The sequence below is a fragment of the Phyllostomus hastatus genome, unplaced genomic scaffold, assembly GCF_019186645.2.
Source record: "Phyllostomus hastatus isolate PE091 unplaced genomic scaffold, TTU_PhHast_1.1 phas_contig_38, whole genome shotgun sequence".
In the NCBI taxonomy this organism is placed as follows: Eukaryota; Metazoa; Chordata; class Mammalia; order Chiroptera; family Phyllostomidae; genus Phyllostomus; species Phyllostomus hastatus.
In genome coordinates this window covers 19,287,592-19,296,591 of record NW_025333869.1, presented here as the reverse complement: position 1 = coordinate 19,296,591, position 9,000 = coordinate 19,287,592, and the positions used below count along the sequence as shown (strand labels likewise).

General features: G+C 44.3%; 1 non-coding gene across 1 annotated transcript; it reads right to left on the bottom strand.

Annotated features, from left to right (window-relative positions):
• Positions 1-228: 228 nt before the first annotated feature.
• On the bottom strand, positions 229-335 carry LOC123821226. Its single transcript, XR_006786077.1, has one exon. It is a non-coding gene; the product is annotated as a U6 spliceosomal RNA (small nuclear RNA).
• Between the last annotated feature and the right edge of the window lie 8,665 nt (positions 336-9,000).

Below are 9,000 nucleotides of genomic sequence, written 5' to 3'. Positions count from 1 at the left end.
CTAATGTCTGTTGGATGTCTGCCATGTACTTGCTTGAGGCTGAACTCTCCTCCTGAATTATTTAACTTCATCCTCACAATTGCAATGATGAGAATATTACTATTCCAGAGGTGGAAACACGCTCAGGAAGGGTAGGGAAAGCATCCAAGGTCACAGAGCATAGAGTGACAAGGATAGGCTTTGAATGTGGACAACCAGATTCTAGAGATTCCACTCTTTTTTTTTTCTGTAAATATGGAACACTTCACAAATTTGCATGTCATCCTTGCACAGGGGCCATGCTATTCTTCTCTGTATTGTTCCAATTTTAGTGTATGCGCTGTTGAAGCAAGCACTAGAGATTCCATTCTTAATTCCTGGGAGTTTACAATCTACTTGTGGCAGAAGGGTGACCTACAGAATTATTAGAGTGCATCAGACTAAAGGTATGGTTCTGGGCCTTAATGTGTGACACAGAGAGTTGGGAGGAGCCCCCGGTGGGTAGGGGGGAAACTCTGAACTTTACTTGAGAGTGGTTCTGGAGTTGGCAGAAGTGATCTGCTGTTTCACTGGGCAGCACTCCTGGCCTGGCTTTCTGAGATCCACAGAGACAGGTCCATCCCCCTAACCCTGGACTTGTTCCCAGAGGCAAAAGGAAGAAGCTTCAAGTCTTAGGCTCTCCTGTAGTCCTTAAGATAGAAGAGGCAGTGCCCAGGAAAGCAACTGGTCTAACTGAGCCTACTTGGGGTTCCCTCCTGGTGCTTACTGCAAAGAAGAATTGGATCATCCTGTAGTCCTGGTAGGGGATGGAAAGGCAGTGGGGAGTCAGATGCTTTATCTGTAAGTTGGGGATAGTAATTCTGCCTCCCCTTGCATTCTAAAGTGGTCATGATGAGCATGTGAGACAATATTTGTGAAAGTGTCAAGAAAAATCAACCTCTACAAAAGTGTAAAACATGACTCACACTTCTACCTTATTTTTTCCCATTTCAGTAGGTTTTCCTGGTCATTAATGTTTTTTAAAACCAACCAAGCAAGCAGCTCCCCCACCCATCACAATACATTTATTTTGTATCTACTTGTTGCCAGTCACTTATAATGAAAAATGACTTATAATGGACAACCTCTTACACTATTTTAAATTAGATGCATTACTTTGCTGAATCTTTCCCAAACCATACCAGTTGGATACTAGCTCCACAAGATGAGAAATTTGAACAAGAGAGGTTATTTGCCCCAGGTCACAGAGCTGGTAAGTAGCAGAGCCTGCATTTGAACCCAAGTTTTTTGATGCCAAATGGCTTGCTTGGCTAATGATGTAGTGGCTTTGAAGGTTTATATTTTTATTTGGTGGAGGAGACTCTTTCAGTTCCAGGAGACCAAAGCAAACAAATCTATCATGTCATGGTTGCACTGAAGCTTCCTTGGTAAGGGGCAGTAACTCGAGGACTATTTTACAGATCTCTTGTCTGTAAAGATAGCTGAACCAGGACACCAGGAGTTCTGTGGCAGGCTAATCTGCTTACTGCCGAGGAACTTGAGGAAGTCCTTGCATGCTTATTGGTTTACAGCTCCTGGAAAAGATGGAGAGATGGAGAGAAGGATATTCAGACAGGTATGGAGTCAGATCCCTTACACCAGGGCCAAGAGGCCCCTGAAAGATATACCCCTGCTTGCTGGTGGATGCCCCTTGGCATCATTATTGTAGGTGAGCATCATTGAGTTGCATGGAACACAATTCATGTGCACCAGCTCATGAACTGCATGCGGGTGGGGTACAGGGCATGGTTATTGGAGCAGTACAGGCTTCTTTAGATGGAGTGAGGCCATCTAAAGTGAGGCCAGGCAGCTCATGGGAAGTAGATCTGGGAGCCACCAGGGAGAGAGTGCCTTCTTTCTGTCTTTGTCTCCAGCCTCCCATTTCTCTTGGGCTGTATGGCCTCTGCTCTCTGCCTCTTTCTCAGCCTCCATTCCATTTTTCTCTCTGCAGTCAGGATTCCTCTGCTTATTCATGGCTTGTCTGCTCTGCATACCCGCTTCTCCAGCTTGTTTGCCATAGGGCCGACCATGACCACGACTCTATACAACCCCAAATGCCCATTACTATCTAACTTTGTCTAAATTCTTGAGAGAAAAAAAATCTGATTGGTCACTGGTTAGCCAATGAACTTAATGTTCTTAGGTCAAGTGTCCATCTCTGGCCCAACCAGAGGAGAGTATGTGGTACAAAAATGGCCACTTAGGGCTGACCCTTCCTCTGTGTCTGTGGGCAGGACAAATACACCTAAACACATCTACCATAGACCAAGGGCAAGCTGTTGCCATTTGTCTTACTCTAGACCATGGGCAGGAAGGCAGAACCAGGCTCAGTTTCTTGTGGTCTTATTTTCTCTGAGTAGGCAGCTACTTTCTGAAGGTTCTGAGCCGAGAGCTTATGCCCTTGGGGAGGCCTGCAAGACTACAGTTCACTGCTGGGTTTCTATCTGACTTTGACTCATTTGAGCCCATGAGGAAGGGAGGGCACCATGGAAGTCATGTATATACATTAGTCAAGAATCTAGGAATACCATTTCCCGAGCATCTCCCATGTGCCAGGTACTGTGCTCAACATTTTACCCATGTAATTTCATTTAATTCTCACAGCCCTGTCAGGAAAAATGGGCCCAATTATAACTATTACAAAAATGAAGACATATTAATTTGTTCATCAACTGTTTATTGAGTGCTTACTGGGTACCAAGGCTGTACTGGGTACTGGGGATACAATGGCACACAATGGCTACTATTACTGCAAGCTAACTAGACCAGAGACCATGTGAAGGAGTTGGTAATATACAGGGTCCAGCACAAATAATGCCTCTTTTTTATGACAAAATCTTTTATTAAAAAATCATAGCACATAATTCTGTAACATAACAATATCACACTGAAGCACAACATATGACATTTTAGGTGAAATATTAAAATTAAGACTATATATTATTATACCCATATACCCTACCAACCACACTCAAGCAGGCCTTACTTCTGCTGAATCCTGTCTGTATTTATCCCTTTCAGTCCTCAAAAGAACCCTATAAAAGGGTTTCTGTTTTTAATACTTTTTGCAGGTAAGGAAATTGAAGTCTGGAGAAGTTAAGTTCTTTATATTAGTAAAAGGTCACACAGCTAGTGAGTGACACAATCTGAATTTGAACCCAGGCCTAAGGGCCTCTTATGTGATTCAGAAATTCTTGGTAAAGAGATTTTGCTGGCCAAGGGGCACCTGGAAAATAATGTTCTCATGGTCTTTGCGTCAGCTGGTTACTCTGATTTCTGAAGGAGTGTTGGGGAGTGGGGTTCCTGGGTGTGCTCCTCCCACCTTCCTGCTTTATATCTAGGACTTTCTTTCTTTTTTATTGTTGTTTAAGTTTTTATTTCATAATCATAAACTTAACTCTGCAATCCAGCTGGACTTGGAAGGGGTAAGAAAAACATGGGACCCAATGAACTGAGGCAAAAGCATGAAGATTTTAGAACATTTTAAGCAGATGGGGGTGAAGGGGCGCTCTCCTGAGCTACAGAATGAATGCTCTGGTGGTTCAGATAAAACACAAGTCAAATTTATGAGAGTTGTCCACAGTCAGTAATGGTGATCTTCCTGCTGGTCTTGTCATTCCTGGACCTGTAGCACTCCATGGCTGTCACAGCATCCGTGCCGTCTTTCACCTGGGGGAAGACCACATGCTTACCATCCAGCCACTCGGTCTCAGCAGTGCAGATGAAAAGCTGGGAACCGTTTGTGTTGGGTCCAGCATTTACCGTGGACAAGATGCCAGGACCTGTGTGCTTCAGGACGAAGTTCTCATCATCACTTTTCTCCCTGTAGATGGACTTGCTGCCTGTGCCACTGTGCCCATGTGAAGTCATCACCGTGCCATGGAAATCCCAGAATAACTCTGTGACAGCAGGGGCCTTTATAACAAATTTTTTTCTCCCCAGTGCTCAGAGCACGAAAGTTTTCTGCTGTCTTTGGAATTTTGTCTGCAAAGACAAAAGAGACACTTGAAAGGAGATGTGGCCCAAAGGCTCGCTGTTGGCAGTGATGTCGAAAAACACGGTAGGGTTGACTGTGACTGAGCTCAGGAAGATCCAAGGTGGTGGCAGTGTCTGCAAGGCATCCAGGACTTTATTTCTGCTTTCTGGCCCCATTCCTGCTCCTCCCTGTGTGGTGTTCCCCATTCTAGTGTCACAGAGACCTGTGGGCTTTTCATAGGCCACATGTCATAGCATGTATGGTGATCCAAATGTCTGTGTCAGATTATAATTCATATGTTGAAATCATAACCCCCAAGGTGATGGCATTTGAAGATAGGGCCTTTGGGAGGTCACCAAGTCATGAGGGTAGAACCCTTGTGAATGGATCAGTGCTGTTAAAAGAGAGGCCCCAGAGAGTGCCTTCACCCCTTCCTCTGTGTGAGAACACAGTGAAAAGTCTGTGACCTGGAAGAGGACCCTCACTTGACCATGCAGGTGCCATGATCTTGGATTTCTAGCCTCCAGAACTCTGAGAAATAAATTTCTATTGTTCATAAGCCATATAGTCTGTGGTCTTTGTTATAGTAGTTTGAAGGAACCAGGACTCTGTTTTTGTGTCTGGGAATTCTGCTGGCCCAGCTGGCTGAGCAGGGTCATGTTTGTCTGTGGCCACTCCTGCCAAAAATTTCCCGAGTGCTATGGATCACTCCAATGTTGGAGTCATGTCTACGTGAAAAAATAAGCTGTGTGCATGTAGGGGAGAGAGAGAGAGTGTTAGACATCAAGGTGGCTTTAGTATTTTAGCATTAGGGCTTTTAATGGGCAATGTGACAACGTGACCATTCTTTACTGCCTGTCAGAACAGCCAGCTGGGTCCTGCTACATCCATACAGTCCTGCTTCCTTGAACGTCAGCTATGTTAGGTTAGGGGTCATGTGGCAGCACACTGTCAGAGCTCAGCCAGAACTATGTGGGGCAGCCTTCCTTCTGGCTCTGGAAATTCAGGAGACTAATCCTAGCAGGGACCAACAGGCTTGGGCAACTTTCTGGAAAGTGTGAGGGCCTTCTCCCTTTACCTGTTTGCTTTTATCACTGTATAGGGAAGGAGCTTCTGGCTGGGAGTTTTCAACTCCTAGGTTGTTATAACTAGCTCCTTATGTTATAATGAACCCAGAAGCCACCAGTGAGAGTATTGGTGAAGGAACAGTCCTGTTTTGGATGAACTGGGAAACTGAAAGAGGACCTTGGCCCAGGACTCCTGTTTCAGCTGAAGAGAGAAGACATGGCAATGTCAAAGCACTGACCTGGCAGGGAGATGTCTGGCTTTGACGTCATGGGAAGAGTAAAAATGTAGGAGTCAGGGGGCTTGGAGCCAATCTAATAATAACATAGTACTTATTATGGGCTGGGTACTCTTTTAAGCACCTTACAAGTTTTAATTTATTTAATGTTCACAACACTGTGAAATAGGTACATCATTGACTCTATTTTATAGTTGATGAAATGGAGGCACAGAGAAGGTTAGTGACTTTCCCAAGGTCACGTAGTCTCTTAGTGGCTAAGCAGACAGTCATGAGCTGTGTCAGCCTGCTGAGTGACCTGGGCCAGACCCCGGGGCCTCTTTCCATGCAGTAGCTGGTCTAGTATTGTCTACTGTGTTTTGACACTGCAGTCTGCCCCCCTGTGTGTGATGGCAAGGGTTAGAGTGTCTCTTTCCAGGGACAAAGGAACTGCCCAGATGACGCCATCACTGAGCCACAGGGCCAGCCTTTCCTGGTTGACCACACTAGTCATTAATCCCCATGTGAAACACAGTTTGGGACCAGGCTGCAGACCTTGTAGTTACTGCCATGTTTTCATGTGCCTGATAAACGAGTCTGCTGAAAGAGACTTGAAGAGCATCTGTGGAAAGTGGTTGTGAGCAAGATCCTTTCAGACCTTTTTATAATTCCCATCCATTCTGAGGCTGCCCTGGGACCAAGAAATGAGAATGCTCACAGCATTGGGAAGCCATGCTTTGAAGGTCTTTAGAGTCAGAGGAAGCCTGTAAATAAAAAATGTAAGGTCTTCTCCCAGGAAATCAGAGAGAGGGGCTGTGCTTTAGAGAGCAGCTTATTCCACCCTTTTCACTGCATTTGGGAGACTTGGTCTGACAGGAGAAGGGAGGGGCTCAAGGTTGACCAGCACTAGTCCTAGTGCTAGGACTGACTCTTAGGGCCACTCCTGGTCTTCCTTCCTGCCCAGCAAACATATGTGGAAGCCTGTTACAGTGCTTTGCATGTATTATCTCCATTTAATCTCCACAACGACACATGGAGGTGGGTGCTATTAAACTCACTTTACAGATGAGGAAATTGAAGCCAAAGTGGCAGAACTGGGGTTTGGCCCCCAAATAATTCCCTACTATTCTTTGTGCTTCCTTTTAATATTAAGTTCTCTTTATAGCTTCCAGAGCACTTTTTCTTTGATACACAGGTTGTCTGGTGGCCATTATTCCTGAACCAACAATTAGGATGGCCATTCCAACTTCAGACAATCCAGGTTCAAATCCCAGCTCTACCATTTATTAACTGTGGCCTTGAGCAAGTCATGCAGTTGTTGATGCTTCATTTTCTATTTTGTAAATTGGGGGTATTAAAGTCTAAATCACAGGGCATTTTTTAAAGGATAAAATGAGACAATCCTTGGGAGTCATTTAGGGCATCAAGTTAATAAATAATAATTATTATTTTTAAGAAGTGCCAATATTTGATACCGAGTCTTGTCCTGGAAATCTGGACTCAAGTTTGTTGTAACCATATGCTAAAGCTTCTGGCTAATTACTAAAGAAGGAACAGCTGTTATGATTTCATTTGTTAAGGTCTGTGGTAGGCTGTATAATGGCACTCCAAATGTCCATGTCCTATTCTGAACTCCGTGACTATGTTACCTCACATGGCAAAAGAGATTCTGTGGAAGTGGTTAAATTAAGGATCTTGAGGTGGGGAGATATTTCTAGATTATCTGTGTGGGTCGTGTCATCACAAGGGCCCTTAAAAGAGGGAGGTGGGGGGACAAGCAGAGAAGCAGATATGATGGCAGAAGCAAAGTTCAGAGAAAGAGATTTGAAGATGGCTTGCTGCTAGCTCTGAAGATGGAGAAAGGTCCCCGAGTCAAGGAAGGTGAGCCCCCTATAGAAGTGGGACAAGGCCTGGGAACAAATTCTCCTCTAGAGCCTCCAGAAAGTATGCAGCCCTGCCAACCCACTCAGGACTTCTGACCTGTAGAACTGTAGGGTAATAAATTTGAGTGATTTTAAGCTACTCAGTTTGTGGTAATTTGTTATAGCAGCAGTAGGAAATTAATAGAATATTCTTATTTAATATTTTCTATACAAATTCCATAGACATTTCTAAGCGCCTCCTCCAGGCCAGGCACTGTACCAGTACTTCCACCTGTATGTTTCTGTGAAGAGTGTGATGAAAGGGTACGGAGAGTGTGTTCTTTGATGTAGAAAACTTGAGCAGGAATCCTAGTTTTATTGCTCATTAGCGGTATGATCTGGGCAGTCACCTTGAGCCTTAGTTTCCAAATCTGTATAGTTTAACACATGAAAAACACTTGACATGGGCCTGGAACTCAATGGATTCTAACCCAATGTAATGCTGCTACTTATTCCTCCCATCACTCTCTTCCCCAAGAGAGCCCTCTTGTCTTACAAATGTAGCCTGCTGTGTGTGGGGCTCTCCTGGGGAAGCGGCAGCCTGTCCAGCATCCCCAAGGACAGAGTTAGAGCCAGGCAGTGGGGAAGAACTCACTTTCAGCCAGGCTTTCCAGAGGTGGGACCAGCTCCTTGCTACCTTGTTTGTGGGTGGACCCAGGTGTAATGACTGCCCTCCTGTGGGCCTGTCCTGGGCCACATGGGCCTGGAAGAGACATTTGGCTAGAGCCTCACATTGTGAAGGGCTTCAAATGTGGACTTTTTTTCCTTTCTTTTTAAAAATATATTTTATTGATTATGCTATTACAGTTGTCCCATTTTTCCCCCTTCACTTCCCTCCACCCTGCACACACCCTCCCACCCACATTCCCCCTTCTTTAGTTCATGTCCATGTGTCATACATATAAGTTCTTTGGCTTCTACACTTCCCATACTATTCTTACCCTCCCCCTGTCTATTTTCAACCTACCATCTATGCTACTTATTCTCTGTACCTTTTCCCCCTCTCTTTCCCTTCTACTCCTGCATTGATAACCCTTCATGTGATCTCCATTTCTATGGTTCTGTTCTTGTTCTAGTTGTTTGCTTAGTTTGTTTTTGTTTTAGGTGTGGTTAGTAATTGTGGGTTTGCTGTCATTTTACTATACATATTTTTATCTTCTTTTTCTTAGATAAGTGCCTTTAACAGTTCATATAATAAGGGCTGGTGATGGTGAACCCCTTTAACTTGACCTTATCTGGGAAGCACTTTATCTGCCCTTCCATTCTAAATGAAAGCTTTGCTGGATAGAGCAATATTGGATGTAGGTCCTTGCCTTTCATGACTTGGAATACTTCTTTCTAGCCCCTTCTTGCCTGCAAGATCTCTTTTGAGAAATCAGCTGACAGTCCTATGGGAACTCCTTTGTAGATAACTGCCTCCTTTTCTCTTGCTGCTTCTAGGATTCTCTCCTTATCTTTATTCTTGGGTCGGTAATGTAATTATGATGTGGCTTGGTGTGTTTCTCCTTGGGTCCAACTTCTTTGGGACTCTCTGGGCTTCCTGGACTTCCTGGAAGTCTATGTCCTTTGCCAGATTGGGGAAGTTCTCCTTTATTATTTGTTCAAATAAGTTTTCCACTTGTTGCTCTTCCTCTTTCCCTTCTGGCACCCCTATGATTCCGATGTTGGAACATTTAAAGTTATCCTGGAGGTTCCTAAGCCTCTCCTCATTTTCTTGAATTCTTGTTTCTTCATTCTGTTCTGGTTGAATATTTATTTCTTCCTTGTGGTCCACACCATTGATTTGAGTCCTAGTTTCCTTC